Source organism: Ovis aries, chromosome 11 (assembly GCF_016772045.2).
Source record: "Ovis aries strain OAR_USU_Benz2616 breed Rambouillet chromosome 11, ARS-UI_Ramb_v3.0, whole genome shotgun sequence".
NCBI lineage: Eukaryota > Metazoa > Chordata > Mammalia > Artiodactyla > Bovidae > Ovis > Ovis aries.
This window is the reverse complement of record NC_056064.1, coordinates 35,398,640-35,415,862: the sequence shown is the minus strand read 5'-3', so window position 1 is coordinate 35,415,862 and position 17,223 is coordinate 35,398,640. Positions and strand designations below refer to the sequence as shown.

The 17,223-nt window shown below is 41.1% G+C and overlaps 1 protein-coding gene across 6 annotated transcripts in view; it reads right to left on the bottom strand.

Moving 5' to 3' along the window:
• The window catches only part of SPAG9 (sperm associated antigen 9), a 156,344-nt gene that overhangs the window by 122,418 nt on the left and 16,703 nt on the right, over positions 1-17,223 (bottom strand). The window lies entirely within an intron of this gene.

Genomic DNA, 17,223 nt, shown 5'->3' with positions numbered 1-17,223 from the left:
CCAGGAAGATCTCACATGCTGCAGAGCAACGAAGCCCAGTGTCCTAAAGCCCTCAAACCACAACTATTGAGGGCTCCTTAGAGCTGGTGCTTCACAACAAGAGAAGCCACCGCAATGAGAGAAACTCATTCACTGCAACTATAGATAGCTCCCACTCTCCACAACTGGAGAAAGCCTGCATGTAGCAACAAAGACAGCCAAAAATAAATAATTAATTAAAGAGAGAAAAAAAAGGAACCTTAAACTTGACATGTCAAAGCTTGCTCCTCCTGGTCTTACCTAGCTCACTAAATTACTATAGTCAATTGCTCAGGCTCAAAATTCTACTTCAATCCAATCCTTTGGCAAGTCTACCTTCAGGTTTGACCACTTCTCTCCATCTTCACCACCACCCTGCTCTGTGCCACCATTATCCACTGCCTGGATAAGTGCAGCAGCAGTCTTTTCCAAACTGGCCTCCTACTTCCACCTGTGCCCCTTTACAATGCATTTTCCACACAGTAGTTAGGGTGACAGTTTCTAAAAATCACATCAGCGTATGCCTATGCTGAAAATACTTTGATTTCATTCTTCCAAAGTCCTTAACCACAGCCTCCGCAGGACTAATGTAATCAATCCTCCTCTTACTTATTTGACATCATTCTAACACTCTTCCTTCAGATATTTAGATGTCTCATTCTGTTCTCACCTCCTTAATATCTTTGTTCAAATGTTAGCTTCTTACTAAGACTTTCTTTACCCATCATATTTAAAACTGCAACACCCACTCACTACTTCTCTTGTTTCTTCCTCTATCGCACTTATCCTCATCTAAAACACCATCAGTTCAATTTGGTAACTAAGTCACGTCTGACACATTGCAACCCCATGGGCAGCAGCACGCCAGGCTTCCCGGTCCATCACCACCTCCTGGAGCTTACTCAAACTCATGTCCATTCAGTCGGCGATGCCATCCAGCCATCTCATCCTCTGTCTTCCCCTTCTCCTCCTGCCCCCCATCTCTCCCAGCATCAGAGTCTTTTCCAATGAGTCAACTCTTCGCATGAGGTGGCCAAAGTACTGGAGTTTCAGCTTCAGCATCAGTCCTTCCAATGAATTTTCAGGACTGATTTCCTTTAGGATGGACTGGTTGGATCCCTTGATGTCCAAGAGACTCTCAAGAGTCTTCTCCAACACCACAGTTCAAAAGCATCAATTCTTTGGCACTCAACTTTCTTTATAGTCCAACTCTCACATCCATATATAACTACTGGAAAAACCACAGCTTTGACTAAACAGATTTTGTTGGCAAAGTAATGACACTGCTTTTTAATATGCTGTCTAGGTTGGTCATAGCTTTTCTTCCAAGGAGCAAGTATCTTTTAATTTCATGGCTGCAGTCACCATCTGCAGTGATTCTGGAGCTCAAAATATAGTCTGTCACTGTTTCCATTGTTTCCCCATCTATTTGCCATGAAGTGATGGAACTGGATGCCATGATCTTAGTTTTTTGAATGATGAGTTTTAAGCCAACTGTTTCACTCTCCTCTTTGACTTTCATCAAGAGGCTCTTTAGCTTTTCTTCACTTTCTGCCATAAGGGTGGTGTCATCTGCGTATCTGAGGTTATTGATATTACTCCTAGCAATCTTGATTCCAGCGTGTGCTTCATTCAGCACAGCATTTTGCATGATGTATTCTGCACGTAAGTTAAATAAGCATGGTGACAATATACGGCCTTGATGTACTGCTTTCCCAATTTGGAACCAGTTTGTTGTTCCATGTCCAGTTCTAACTGTTGCTTCCTGACCTGCATACAGATTTCTCAAGAGGTAGGTCAGGTGGTCTGGTATTCCCATCTCTTTCAGAATTTTCCACAGTTTGTTGTGATCCACACAGTCAAAGGCTTTGGCATAGTCAATAAAGCAGAAGCAGGTGTTTTTCTGGAACTCTCTTGCTTTTCTCATGATCCAATGGATGTTGGCAATTTGATCTCTGGTTCCTCTGCCTTTTCTAAATCCAGCTTGAACATCTGGAAGTTCACGGTTCACATACTGTTGAAGCCTGGTTTAGAGGATTTTGAGCATTACTTTACTAGTATGTGAGATGAGCACAATTGTGCGGTAGTTTAAGCATTCTTTGGCATTGCCTTTCTTTAGGATTAGACTGAAAACTGCCCTTTTCCAGTCCTGTGGCCACTGCTGAGTTTTCCAAATTTGCTTGCATATTGAGTGCAGCACTTTCACAACATCATCTTTTAGGATTTGAAATAGCTCAACTGGAATTCCATCACCTCCACTAGCTTTATTCGTGGTGATGCTTCCTAAGGCCCACTTGACTTCACATTCCAGGATGTCTGGCTCTAGGTGAGTGATCACACCATCATGGTTATCTGAGTCATGAAGATCTTTTTTGTATAGTTCTTCTGCGTATTCTTGCCACCTCTTCTTAATATCTTCTGCTTCTGTTAGGTCCACACCATTTCTGTCCTTTATCGTGCCTATCTTTGCACAAAGTGTTCCCTTAGTATCTCTAATTTTCTTGAAGAGGCCTCTAGTTTTCCCCCACTCTATTGTTTTCCTCTATTTCTTTGCATTGATCACTAACTAGCAAGGCTTTCTCGTCTCTCCTTCCTATTCTTTGGAACTCTGCATTCAAATGAGTATATCTTTCCTTTTCTCCTTTGCCTTTAGTTTTTTGCCTCAGCTATTTGTAACCCCTCCTCAGACAACCATTTTGACATTTTGCATTTCTTTTTCTTGGGGATGGTCTTGATCCCTGTCTCCTGGACAGTATCACGAACCTCCATCCATAGTTCTTTAGGCACTCCATCAGATCTAATCCCTTGAATCTATCACTTTCACTGTATAATCATAAGGGATTTGATTTAGATCATACCTGAAAGGTCTAGTGGTTTTCCCTACTTTCTTCAATTTAAGTCTGAATTTGGCAATAAGGAGTTCATGATCTGCGCCACAGTCAGCTCCTGTTCTTTTTGCTGACTGTATAGAGCTTCTCCATCTTTGGCTGCAAAGAATAAAATCAATCTGATTCTGTGTTGGCCATCTGGTGATGTGCATGCGCAGAGCCATCTCTTGTGTTGTTGGAAGAGGGTGTTTGCTCTGACCAGTGCGTTCTCTTGGCAGATCTCCGTTAGCCTTTGTCCTGCTTCCATCTGTGCTCCAAGGCCAAATTTGCCTGTTACTCCAGGGATCTCTTAACTTTCTACTTTCACATTCCAGTCCCCTATAATGAAAAGGACATCGTTTTTGGACAATGTTCTAGAAGGTCTTGTAGGTCTTCATAGAACCATCCAACTTCAGCTTCTTCAGCATTACTGGTTGGGACACAGGCTTGGATTACTGTGATATTGAATGGTTTGCCTTAAAAATGAATCACGATCATTCTGTCATTTTTGAGATTGCACCCAAGTACTGCATTTCAGACTCTTCTGCTGACTATGAGCTACTCCATTTCTAAGGGATTCTTGCCCACAATAGTAGATATAATGGTCATCTGAGTTAAATTCACCCATTCCAGTCCATTTTCATTCACTGATTCCTAAAATGTTGATGTTCACTCTTGCCATCTCCTGTTTGACCACCTCCAATTTACTTTGATTCATGGACCTAACATTACAGGTTCTTATGCAATACTGTTCTTAACAGCATCAGACTTTACTTCCATCACCAGTCACATCCACAACTGGGTGCTGTTTTTGCTTTAACTCTATCTCGTCATTCTTTCTGGAGTTACTTCTTCACTGATCTCCCGCAGCATACTGGGCACCTACTGACCTAGGGAGTTCATCTTTAACTATCCAATCTTTCTGCCTTTTGATACTGTTCATGGGGTTCTCAAGGCAAGAAAACTGAAGTAGTTTGCCATTCCCTTCTCCAGTGGACCACATTTTGTCAGAACTCTCTACCATGACCCATCTGTCTTAAGTGGCCCTACATGGCATGGCTCATGGTTTCATGAAATTCGACAAGGCTGTGGTCCATGTGATCAGTGTGGTTAGTTTTCTGTGACTGTGGTTTTCATTCTGTCTGCCTCTGATGAATAAGGATAAGAGGTTTATGGAAGCTTCCTGATGGGAGAGACTGACTGTGGGGGAAACCGGGTCTTGTTCTGATGGGCAGGGCCATGCTCAGTAAATCTTCAATCCAATTTTCTGTTGATGGGCAGGGCTGTGTTCCCTCCCTATTGTTTGACCTGAGGCCAAACTATGGTGGAGGTAATGAAGATAATGGCAACCTCCTTCATGCCCTTATCTTCATTACCTCCATGTACGGAGCTTCCTTGGTGGCTCAGAGGTTAAAGTGTCTGCCTCCAATGCGGGAGACCTGGGTTCGATCCCTGAGTCGGGAAGATCCCCTGGAGAAGGAAATGGCAATCCACTCCAGTATTCTCGCCTGGAGATCCCATGGACGGAGAAGCCCAGTAGTTATAGCCCACGGGGTCACAAAGAGTTGGACATGACTGAGTGACTTCACCTTACCTCACCTCACCTAAGGAGTCACTCAGTACCCCCGACCCTGTACCAGGCCACCAACAGCCCATGCCTCTGCTGGAGACTTCAGGACACTCACGGGCAAGTCTGGGTCAGTCTCTTGTGGAGGTCACTGCTCCTTTTTCCTGGGTCCTGGAGCACACAAGGTTTTGTTCATGCCCTCCAAAAGCCTGTTTCCCCAGTCCTGCGTAAGTTCTGGTGGCTCTAGGGTGGGGTTAATGGCAACCTCCTCCAAGAGGGCTTATGCTATACCCAGGTCTGCTGCACCCAGAGCCCCTGCCCCTGCAGCAGGTCACTGCTGACCCGTACCTCTGCAGAAGACACTCAAACACAGTTCTGGCTCAGTCTCTGTGGGGTTTCTGGGTCCTATATATTCCAGTAATTTATCTTATTTATTACCTGTCTTGCCTCGCTAGAATGTAGGTTTCATGAGGGCAGGGATTTGTTTTGTTTGCTGTTGTATTTCAGAGAAGGCAATGGCACCCCACTCCAGTACTCTTGCCTAGAAAATCCCATGGACAGAGGAGCCTGGTAGGCTGGAGTGCATGGGGTCGCTAAGAGTTGGACACAACTGAGCAACTTCACTTTCACCTTTCACTTTCATGCACTGGAGAAGGAAATGGCAACCCGCTCCAGTGTTCTTGCCTGGAGAATCCCAGGAATGGTGGAGCCTGATGGCCTGCCATCTATGGGGTCGCACAGAGTCGGACACGACTGAAGCGACTTAGCAGCAGCAGCAGCAGCAGCTGTTCTATTTCCAGTGCAAAGAATGACAATGGTGCATAGCAGGTGCTCAAACATTTGTTAAACGAATGAATAAATGAAAAAATTTTCAGAGTAAAAAAACTAAAACCCATATAGAAAAATGTATAGTTCACAAATAAACTTGTTCTTGTAGTTCAGTTGCTACGTCCAATTTTGCAACCCCACGGACAGTAGCATGCCAGGCTTCCTGGTCCTTCACTATCACCCAGTTTGCTCAGATTCATGTCCATTGAGTTGCTGATGCTATCTAACCATCTCATCCTCTGCCCCCTCTTCTCCTTTCTCCTTCAATCTTTCCCAGCATCAGGTCTTTTCCAATGAGCTGGCTTTTCTCATCAGGTGGCCAAAACATTGGAGATTCAGCTTCACCATCAGTCCTTCCAATGAATATACAGGGTTGATTCTGTTAGGAAATAAATATCACTAAATACACTCTAGTTTTAATACGAAATTTACTATTACCTACTTCACCTATCCTGGAACTTTTCAATCACTGTAGTAGACATTCTGCACACACTATCTTCCTTTGAAGAACTTCTCCCCAGTTTCATGCTAAATCTATTCAGCTCATGCAGTTTGACTAGTGAGGACTTCATCTCCCTAGGTCTGGGCATACAACCTGAACCCGACTGATCAGAGTCTTCTCTCTGGGACACGTGCTAGTGCTAGTGCTAGTGCACGTGCTAGTGTTTGGAAAGAATTATATCTCTTCTCAGCTGAAGAGACATCCTTTTCAACAGACGGAAAAAGCATGCCTCAAAACAAAATCAATGTAAAAGAAAACAAACAACATGTGGCAGGGACAGCAAGGAACCTTAATTAGAGATACTATTTGAGTCTTAGATTCAGTATTTCCTGGAGCCAGCATTTTCCAATTGTTTCATTTTTTCAGTTACATTAGCCAATAAATTCTATTTTTATAGAGGGAAAAGGAGTACGTCAAGGCTGTATACTGTCACCCTGCTTATTAAACTTCTATGCAGAGTACATCATGAGAAATGCTGGACTGGAAGAAGCACAAGTTGGAATCAAGATTGCCAGGAGAAATCTCAATAACCTCAGACATGCAGATGACACCACCCTTATGGCAGAAAGTGAAGAGGAACTAAAAAGCTTTTTGATGAAAGTGAAAGAGGAGAGTGAAAAAGTTGGCTTAAAGCTCAACATTCAGAAAACGAAGATCATGGCATCTGGTCCCATCACTTCATGGGAAATAGACGGGGAAACAGTGGAAACAGTGTCAGACTTTATTTTTTTGGGTTCCAAAATCACTGCAGATGGTGACTGCAGCCATGAAATTAAGACGCTTACTCCTTGGAAGAAAAGTTATGACCAACCTAGACAGCATATTCAAAAGCAGAGGCATTACTTTGACAACAAAGGTCTAGTCAAGGCTATGGCTTTTCCAGTGGTCATGTATGGATGTGAGAGTTGGACTGTGAAGAAAGCTGAGCGCCGAAGAATTGATGCTTTTGAATGTGGTGTTGGAGAAGACTCGAGAGTCCCTTGGACTGCAAGGAGATCCAATCAGTCCATTCTAAAAGAGATCAGTCCTGGGTGTTCTTTGGAAGGACTGATGCTGAAGCTGAAACTCCAGTACTTTGGCCACCTCATGCGAAGAGTTGACTCATTGGAAAAGACTCTGATGCTGGGAGAGATTGGGGGCAGGAGAGAAGGGGACGACAGGATGAGATGGCTGGATGGCATCACCGACTCGATGGACATGAGTCTGAGTGAACTCTGGGAGTTGGTGATGGACAGGGAGGCCTGGCATGCTGCAATTCATGGGGTCGCAAAAAGTCAGACACAACTGAGCGACTGAACTAAACTGATAGAGGCTTGAGTTGGTTTCTACCACAAGAAACTGAAAGCATCCTTTATATTCATCTACTTTCCATTAAGAGTTATTTTATTTTCTCATTTTATTAGTCAATATTTCCACATCTTTGAAGCCTGAAACATCCAACATCTGACACATTGGTTCTTAATCATTCGGGAGTCTGCCCTTCCCAAACCTTGCCCTCTACTTTTCTATGAAGATATTTCATATTTCAGAGATTTCTGGGAAGCCTGAAGCAGCCATTGTCTATTTTTTTGTAGAGTATTAATCTAAAAATGATTACATAAAGAAGTACTCCAGAAAATCCAAATTTTAAACGTGTTAAATCTTGGTTTGGAAATGTGCAGCTGCTGCCCTCCTTTAAAATGCTAATTACTACTGCACAACAAAAATAAATATTCCTCAGTTCTGATAAGGCACAGAAACAGACCACACAGGGCAGTGAAAGCCTGGGAGGACAAACACTTTGTAATAGACTTCAAAGAGTAATCAAGAAAAAGTAACAAATGATTGAAATTTTCAAAACTATTATCCAAGAAAACTGTATCTGTCAAATAGATTAGTTTTGAGCCATTGTTTCATGAAATATCCCTGATACCACAGATAATCTTGGGAAAAGAAGCTCCTATAGGGTAGGATAATTCAAAAAACTTCAGAAAATGACCTGGTTCTATATGGCACTTGGAAATAATGTACAAGTAAAAAACATAAAAATTTAAGAAAAAAATGAGAAACAGAGTTCTATGAAATTCAATCAGCTGCTAAAATAAGAGTGTTGGCAAAAAAAGGTATAGACTCCTGGTTCTAATGGGAGTCTTTTTCTGTCTCTTTCTGTACTTAATCTTCTCATACTATATTTCACTATATATTCATATATATTTCACTATAGTGAAAATAATTAGGCAATATGTGGCATGGATTACACTAACAGAAAGTTCTCCTCTATGCTCAGAGAGCCTAGGTGGCCTAGTTAGCATATATATGTGAGTACTGCTAAAATTCTTCATAGCTTTGTAGACTACAAACATGTTTGACTCAAGTTTTAAAAATTTAACTTACTTCAAAATAACATGTCTGCTTTCTACTCCTGTATTTTCAAATTAACACACAGACTGAGACAACAAAAAATTGGAACGAAGCCCATTCTGTCACTTTCTAGTCAAAGAAAAATTATTGTCACCATTAAACAAAACCACACACTTACAATGACTGTTTTCCAGATGCCAGGAGAAGTACACTAGGCAGTGAAGTAGTGCACAGAGGTTTATTACAAACTACTAAGTAATGCCATTCAAAAGACTAAATCAAGTGACACATTAACTAAAAAGTAAAGACTCTTTGTCCAACCAATCTATGCACTTACTTCATGACAGCCACCAAAGAAACAGCTATCAAAATAATACGTTAAGCACTACAATGGAACCAAGTACAAGGGCCAATAGAAACAGAGAAATAAGTAACTAAATCTGATTTAAGTAAAAAAGAAAGAGAAGCCATTTTGGCTACCTTGAAAGAAATAGATTATCTGACAAAATGTGGTAAAAACATTACAGGCAGAGTTAACAGCATATGCAAATGCATAGAGGCATAAAGACCGAGGCATGCCCACGGAGAAAAGCTCAGGGTTTGGAATTTCAGTAAATAATGTAAAAGGTAAACGATTAGCCAAAGAGTGAGTTGGAAATCTCTCCTCTGATTCACAAAGGTAGTAAGTGGGCAAGTAAGAGTCCATTCATCCATCCATCCTTTCAACACACAACTTGAGTATTCTAAGGTGGTGAGAATGTAGCCGACTGTAAGACACTCCTGGTCCCTATGCGCCACTGCTTGAAATCTGGCAGAGGAAAATACACCTTAAACATCTGTAACTGATGGGAATTCCCTGGCAGTTCAGTGGTCAGTATTCCTTGCTTCCGCTACAGAGGACCTGGGTTAGATCCTGGTTGGGGAACTAAGATCCCAAAAACCATGTGACAAGGTCAAAAAAAAAACAAAAAACAAAAAACTGACAAAGACTGATTTGCAAAGATAAGTAACAGGATAGTTGTCTACTTGGAGGTTACTGTTAGTAAGGAATGGCTGTTATTTCTTTTACTGTTTTTTCTCTCAGCAGGCTTGTAGTTTGTATGGTGAGTCAAATTAGTACACTATACTATGCTACACATTTCACAATCCACAGAATTGTCTCTTTCATACAATTAACAGTTGAAAACTGCAAAACAAATTTTTGTAATGCTTTGCTTCTATCTTTAGAGAGACTTTTTAAAAAAATTGGAGTATAATTGATTTACAATATTGTGTTACTTTCACTTAGGTATACAGCAAAGTGAATCAGTTATACATACACATATGTGTGTGCTGTGCTAAGCTGCTTCAGTTGTGTCCGACTCTGCAACCCCATGGACTGTAGCCCTCCAGGATCCTCTGTCCATGGGATTCTCCAGGCAAGAATACTGAAGTGAGTTGCCATGGCCTCCTCCAGGCGCTCTTCCCAAACCAGGGAGCAAACCCACGTCTCTTGTCTCCTGCACTGGCAGGCAGTCCTTTACCACAAGCACCACCTGGGAAGCCCACATACACATCTATCCACTCTTTTTTTTAGATTCATTCCCCAGTAGACCATTACAGAGTATTGAATAGAGCCTGTTACTTTCTCAGTGATAACAACATGGGATAACACAACCTTGGTTTATAACTTTATCCCAGGCTTGTATATGATGTGATTCTCTCCAAGACTTTCTAAAATGAGGATTTAACATTTCAAACTCTGAATACAAAAAAGACTTTAAAAATCATAGTTCAAGTTCACACACAATGCAACCACACTATAATCATATGTGACACAAGAAAGGATATCAGAAAAGTGTATAATGTGGAAATGACATGGTATGACTAAAGACATTTCTGAGACATTTAAACTGAGACCTAAAGGATTAAAAAAAAGTTTATAAAGAACAAAAAGTTCATCAAACTGAAAGAAACTAAGGAAATCCAGAATGGCCAAGCTCAGAGATTTGAGAAAGAGAATGGCCTGAGATGAGGATGGAATATAGATAAAAAACAAATCACATAGAGCCTTACAGGATACTGGGTCATGTTAAGGATGATCGAACTCCACTCATACTTTGAAAAGCTTAGTTTCTGAGGATACGGAAAATGGGTTGTGCTGAGAAGGAAACAAGAGTATCTGAATGGAGACCAAAGGTAACCATATTAATGAGAGATGATTACATGCTAGCAGTGAGGATGGAAAGATGAAAATGAATTCAAGCTATTTTGGAGATAAAATAAACAGGACTGGTGACTGAATGAAAAAGAGAATGAAAGCTCAGGAAAAAGTCAAGCTTCCTGAACTGACCAAAAGTGAGGATGGTGGTACCACTTGTTGAGTATAAACAGAAGAGAGAGTGGTATAAGTAATATAATAGATTTTTTTTCCCCCAGATAGTTTCCTCCATTTTTACTGAAAAGTCAGGCTTTTATCAGTCTCCCATCAGGCCTCCCCTTTCAGGCTTCCAGCAATGCAAAGAGGATCTTAACACTAAATTTCCTCTTAGTCCAGCCTGTGGCCTGTGTTTCAAGGGGACCCACCATGGAGAAGATTTTGAGGCCAAGTTTTTCCCCTTCTTGCCCCTCCTCATAGCTGGAAGAGGGGCTAGAAATAGATAACCCTTCCTTTTCCCTGGTATTCAGTAAGCTTCTCCTTTCACCTCTTCTGCCTTGAAAAATCTGCTCTCTCAGGAAGTGTTGGTTGCTCAGTCATGTCCAACTCTTTGCGACCCCATGGTCTATGGCCCACCAGGTTCCTCTGTCCATGGAATTCTCCAGGCAGGAAACTGGAATGGGTTGCCATTTCCTCCTCCAGGGGATCTTCCTCATCCAAGGATCGAACTTGGGTCTCCTGCATTGCAGACAGATTCTTTACCATCTGGGCCACTAGAAAAGCCAGGGAAGCTCTTTGCAGGAAATGAACTGACAGACTCATCCACACTGAGGTTTACGTGGTGGATAGGGCTTCACTGCTGACTTCTCTTGGGGTATTTTAAGTTCAAATGGTGTGAAATCCAAGAGCTGAACCAGGAAAACTAGAACTTTACACACCAGAAAGTAGACTGTGCCTTCTCAGAATGCACACCCTTGGGGTTCAGCCATTTGCCTCACTTCTCACAGCCTCATGGCTGGATGAGCCCCATCTCCTTTTTGGGATGCTTTCCCTCTGTTCTGCAAACCACAGGTTCTGGGGGGCCACACCCTCTCTTGGTTATAAGGCTGCTTGATACTTTATCCAAGGAGGAGACAATCACAATGTTTTGTCCCAAAGCTCCCACCCATCCCACCTGGGAGGGCTGGCTGGGCTGGATCCAGTTGCTCTTGGATCTCCAGATGAAAGCTCCAGGCTATGCCACTGATCTGAACCAGAACATTAACAAGAATAGAATAATAGAATTGATTTTAAATACCAAGGCAAACTACCTAAGAGGTATTCAAGAGTACCATATGGAATATTTATTTGTAAAAGTATCTCATTATTTGGAATCTAACTGGTACAACCAACATGGAAGTTAGCAATGTGGATCAAAGTTCTTGGAGAATGAATGAAAAAAATGTCACTTTTACCATACTTTAACAGCTTTGATATATTACCTCATATATAGTGTGATCCTACAATTATAAACTGGAGGAAAAGTAAATGGGCAAAAGAAAAGCTTTGGTGGCCTATATTAAAAAGGCTGTTTAACAGTGATGGGATTTAGGGTGACTTTATCTTTTTTTAATAGCCTTATTTTTAAGTAGTCTTCAGACTTCCCTGGCAGTTCAGTGGTTAAGACTTCCCACTTCCAATGCAAGGTTCTACCCCTGTTTGGGAAACTAAGATCACATATAGGGTTAGTGCAGCCAACAACAAAAAAAGAAGGAAGTCTAAAGATGCTAAGTTTTTTGTTTGTTTTTGCAATAAACATGTAAAATTAATAAAGGAAAGGGGGAAATGCAAACTGTAGGCGTATATCCCTTTAAAGGTGGCTCAAGAGCTAAGGATGAACCTTGATTCATTTGCATTTCATCTCAGAAAAAGCTTGATATATCAAGCATTCATTAATACTGTCATTTATCTGACCAAAAATTTTTGGTTTTCCTAATGTGGCTGCATGAGGTCTTAATTGCAGTATGCAGAATCTTAGTTCCCTGATCAGGGACTGAACCCAGGTGCACTGAATGGGGAATGTGGAGGCTTAACCACTGGACAATCAGGGAAGTTTCTAAGAGCATTTTTTTAAATGCAGTTGATCAAAAAAATCTGAAATGGAATACTGAAACAAAGGAAAATCAATGTGAAGGGATAGTTTACTTTTAATTATATACAACTGGCCCCCTGGAGAAGGGAAAAGCTACCTACTCCAGTATTCTGGCCTGGAGAATTCCATGGACTGTATAGTCTATGGGGTCACAAAGAGTCAGACACAACTGAGCAACTTTCACTCACTCACTCACTCACTCATGGAGATAGTAAAGGACAGGGGAGCCTGGCATGCTACAGTCCATGGGGTCACAAAGAGTTGGACACATCTTAACTACTGAACATGTTATATATACACCATGACGGTATATTAGATCTGCTGAAGTTGAATGCTAAAATACAAGAGTGATGTATTTCAGGACTAGAATATTGACGTGTGGATCCATTCCAGAAAGCTTATTATTACTATAACTTGCATGAAATAGTACTTTTAGGGAATTCCCTAATGGTCCAGTGGTTAACACTCCACGCTTTCCCTGCGGGGGCACAGGTTCAGTCCATAGTCAGGGAATTAACATGCCCCAACCTTGCATCACAGTCACCAAAAAAAAAAAAAGAATAACAGTTTTTTTTAGGCAAAGTAAATAGGATTTTGGAGGCTGTACCCTAGCCAGAGACAGTTTAAAAAAAAAAAAAAAGTAAAATGAATGCTCATAAGAAACCTGTAAGCATTCATCATTGATTTAATGTGATTCAATTTCTTGCCAGCAGCATAACTTTATAAAAATGGCCAACCTACAGTACATTTGGCAAATGGTAGGGTTAGGGCAATATCAAAACCAAGGCAGGAGAGAGGCAGTTTCTCAAACTACAAAGCAGTGCTATCCCTAGAGAATTCTGGTTCCTTTCCCCCAACACAGGAGAGTCTGTCAGATCCTTCAGATGTGTTCGTATAGGGTGTACACCTCTCCACAACCCACCTGTTTGTCCATCCATTTTTCTAAGCTACTCTCTCACACACAGTTTTTTTAAAAAGTGTTAGGGGACTGGGATAAAAGCCCACCAATGGGCATTTTCATCTTGTGTTATAAATATATCTTCATTAGATACTCCTTTCTCCTCTCAATAACTAATTGGCCAACAACAAATGTGACTCCAGACAAACTCTCGTGGGAGCAATGAGACACTTAAAAAAAAAAAAAAGTCGGCATACAATACAAATTCATCTCAGGATTCAAAAATAATAATCTTTGTGATGAAGCAAAATGGTTTCAAGTTCAGATGGCTTATAGGAGCTATTCTGCCATAATGTTCTGGAGAAAAACAAAGCTTTGAAAAGGCATGATCCTTAAGCTAAAAAAAAATAAAAAATCCCTAGAGACTGTTGCTTTATTGGAAAAAGATACTAAAGTGAAGTGAAAGCCATTCAGTCGTGTCCGACTCTTTGCGACCCCAAGGACTATACAGTCCATGGAATTCTCCCAGCCAGAATACTACAGTGGGTAGCCTTTCCCTTTTCCAGGGCATCTTCCCAACTTAGGGATCGAACCCAAGTCTCCCGCATTGCAGGTAGATTCTTTACCAGCTGAGTCACAAGGGAAACCCAAAAATGCTGGAGTGGGTAGCCTATCCCTTCTCCAGCAGATCTTCCCGACCCAGGAATCGAATCAGGGTCTCCTGCGTTGCAAGTGGATTCTTTACCAACTGAGCCATGAGGGAAGCCGGGGAGAAAGATATTAACAGACAAAAAACAAGCAAAAAACCTCTACAACCTTTAAAGTAGTAACTTTGTACATAGTACTTTTCTTAAAAAAAAAAAAAAAAACAGGACCAAATAAAAGGCTGACTTATTGCTCAGAATCTACCAATATATTATCCACGACCCCCATTTACTCTGTAAAGTGAGGGAAAGAAACATTTCCATTATTTTAAATAATTATTGTTAAACTCAGTTCATTTAAATGTAACTGTTTTTCAATATAGTATCTTTTAAGAAATAAAAGAACAAACCATATTATTAAGCAATGCCTGAGGAATATAATTCCCCAAAGCCTCCCCAATCCAAAATGCAGAAAAAACTTCCAATACAAATGACTCAGTTTCTTCAAACCTAAATAACAAAGTGGGGGTGTGGGGTAGGAGGAGAGCACTTACAGATGATGAGATGCCTAAGAGACACAGAGAAAGGAAAGGGAGAAAGAGAAAGATATACCCAACCGAATGCAGAGCCTCACAGTGTTGTAGGTGAGATAAGCATGCCTTCTTAAATGAACAATGCCAATAAAATGAGGAAAATAACAGAATGGAAAAGACTACAAATCTCTTCAAGAAAACTGGAAATATCAAGGGAACATTTCATGCAAGGATGGGCACAATAAAGGACAGAAATGGTAAGGACCTAAGAAGAGCAGAAGAGATTAAGAAGAGGTGGCAAGAATACACAAAAGAACTATATAAAACAGGTCTTGAAGATCCAGATAACCACAACAGTGTGGTCACTCATCTAGAGCCAGACATCCTGGAGTGTGAAGTCAAGTGGGCCTTAGAAAGTTCTACTATGAACAAAGTCAGTGGATGTGATAAAATTCCAGCTGAGCTATTTCAAATCCTAAAAGATGATGCTGTTAAAGTGCTGCACTCAATATGCCAGCAAATTTAGAAAACTCAGCAGTAGCCACAGGACTGGAAAAGGTCAGTTTTCATTCCAATCCCTAAGAAGGGCAATGAGAAAGAATGCTCAAACTACTATACAACTGCACTCATTTCACATGCTAGTAAGTGATGCTCAAAATCCTTCAACCTAGGCTTAAATAGTACGTGAATCAAGAACTTCCAGAGGTAAAAGATGGCAGAGGAACCAGAGATCAAATTGCCAACATTCGCTGGATCAGAGAGAAAGCAAGGACAGTCCAGAAAAACATCTACTTCTGCTTCATTGATTACACTAAAGCCTTTGACTGTGTGGATCACAACAAACTGGAAAATTCTGAAAGAGATGGGAATACCACACCTCCTTACCTGCCTCCTGAGAAACCTGTATGCAGGTTAAGAAGCAACAGCTAGAACTGGACACGGAACATCTGACTGGTTCAAATTTGGGAAAGGAGTACAGCAAGGCTATATATTGTCACCCTGCTTATTTAACTTATATGCAGAGTACATCATTCAAAATGTCAAGATGGATGAATCACAAGCTGGAATCAAGAAATATCAACAACCTCAGATATGCAGATGATATCACTCTAATGGCAGAACATGAAGAGTAACCAAAGAGCCTCTTAATGAGGGTGAAAAAGGAGAGTGAAAATGCTGGCTTAAAATTCAACATTCAAAAAACTAAGAGTATGGCATCTGGACTCATTACCTAATGGCAAACAGGTGGGGGAAAAGTAGAAGCAGTAACAGATTTTATTTTCTTGGGCTCCCAAATCACTGTGGACAGTGACTGCAGCCATGAAATTAAAAGACACTTGGTCCTTTGAAGAAAAGCTATGACAAAACTAGACAGTGTATTAAAAAGTAGAGACATCTACTTTGTCAACAAAAGTCCATATAGTCAAAGCCATGGTTTTCCCAGTCATGTACAAATGTGAAAGTTGGACCATAATGAAGGCTGAGGACCGAAGAATTGAAATTTTCAAATTGTGGTTCTGAAGAAGACTCTTAAGAGTCCCTTGGACTGCAAGGAGATCAAAACAGGTAATCCTAAAGGAAACTGACCCTGAATGTTCACTGGAAGGACTGATGCTGAAGCTGAAACTCCAATACTTTGGCCATCTGGTGTGCAGAGCCATCTCATTAGAAAACACCCTGATGTTGGGAAAGATTGAAGGCAGAAGGAGAAGGGGATGATAGAGGACGAGATGGCTAGATAGCATCAGCGACTCAATGGACATGAGTTTGAGCAAGCTCCAGGAGATGGTGAAGGACAGGCAAACCTGGCTTGCTGCAGTCCCTGGGGTCACAAAGAGTTGGGACACAACTGAACGGGTGAACAACAACAACTAGTAGCTCTTGTAGGTCTTCACAGAACTGTTCAACTTCATTGGCTTTAGTGATTGGGGCACAGTCTTGGACTAGTATCATGTTGAATGGTTTCCCTGGAAACAAACGGAGCTCATTCTGTCATTTTTGAGACTGCACCCAAGTAATGCATTTTGGACTCTTTTATTGACTATGAGGACTACTCCATTTATTCTAAGGAACTCTTGCCCACAGAAGTAGATATAATGGTCATATGAATTAAATTCGCCCATTCCCATCCATTTTAGTTCATCAACTGCTAAAATGACTATGTTCACTCTTGCCGTCTCCTGAAATAAAAGTTTACTATTCTTCATAGTAAGTGTGTGCTTAGTCGCTAAATCGTGTTTGACTCTTTGGGGACCCCATGGACCATAGTCTGCCAGGCTCCTCTGTTCAGAGGATTTCCCAGGCAAGAATACTGGAGTGGGTTGCCATTTCCTTCTCCAGGGGACCTTCCCAACCCAAAGATCAAGCCCGCAGCTCCTGCATTGCAGGTGAATTCTAAACTTTTCTTCAAAACACATCAATTTTTTTTACTAAACAGTTCATTTGTTACTTTAGGGTACTGCTGCTATATCCTAATTAGAAATGTCTATCAAAAAATTCTAAGCCTGAGATGGCTGGATGGCATTACCGACTTGATGGACATGAGTTTGAGTGAACTCCAGGAGTTGGTGATGGACAGGGAGGCCTGGCGTGCTGCGATTCATGGGGTCACAAAGAGTCGGACACAACTAAGTGACTGAACTGAACTGAAGCAATAGTTAAAATTAAGGGTTGGCACTTAACCATTTGTGTGGAAAATTTATTCAGCTAGAAGAAATTTTCAATCAGTAACTTAGAAATAAATATTTGTGGCTAAAAC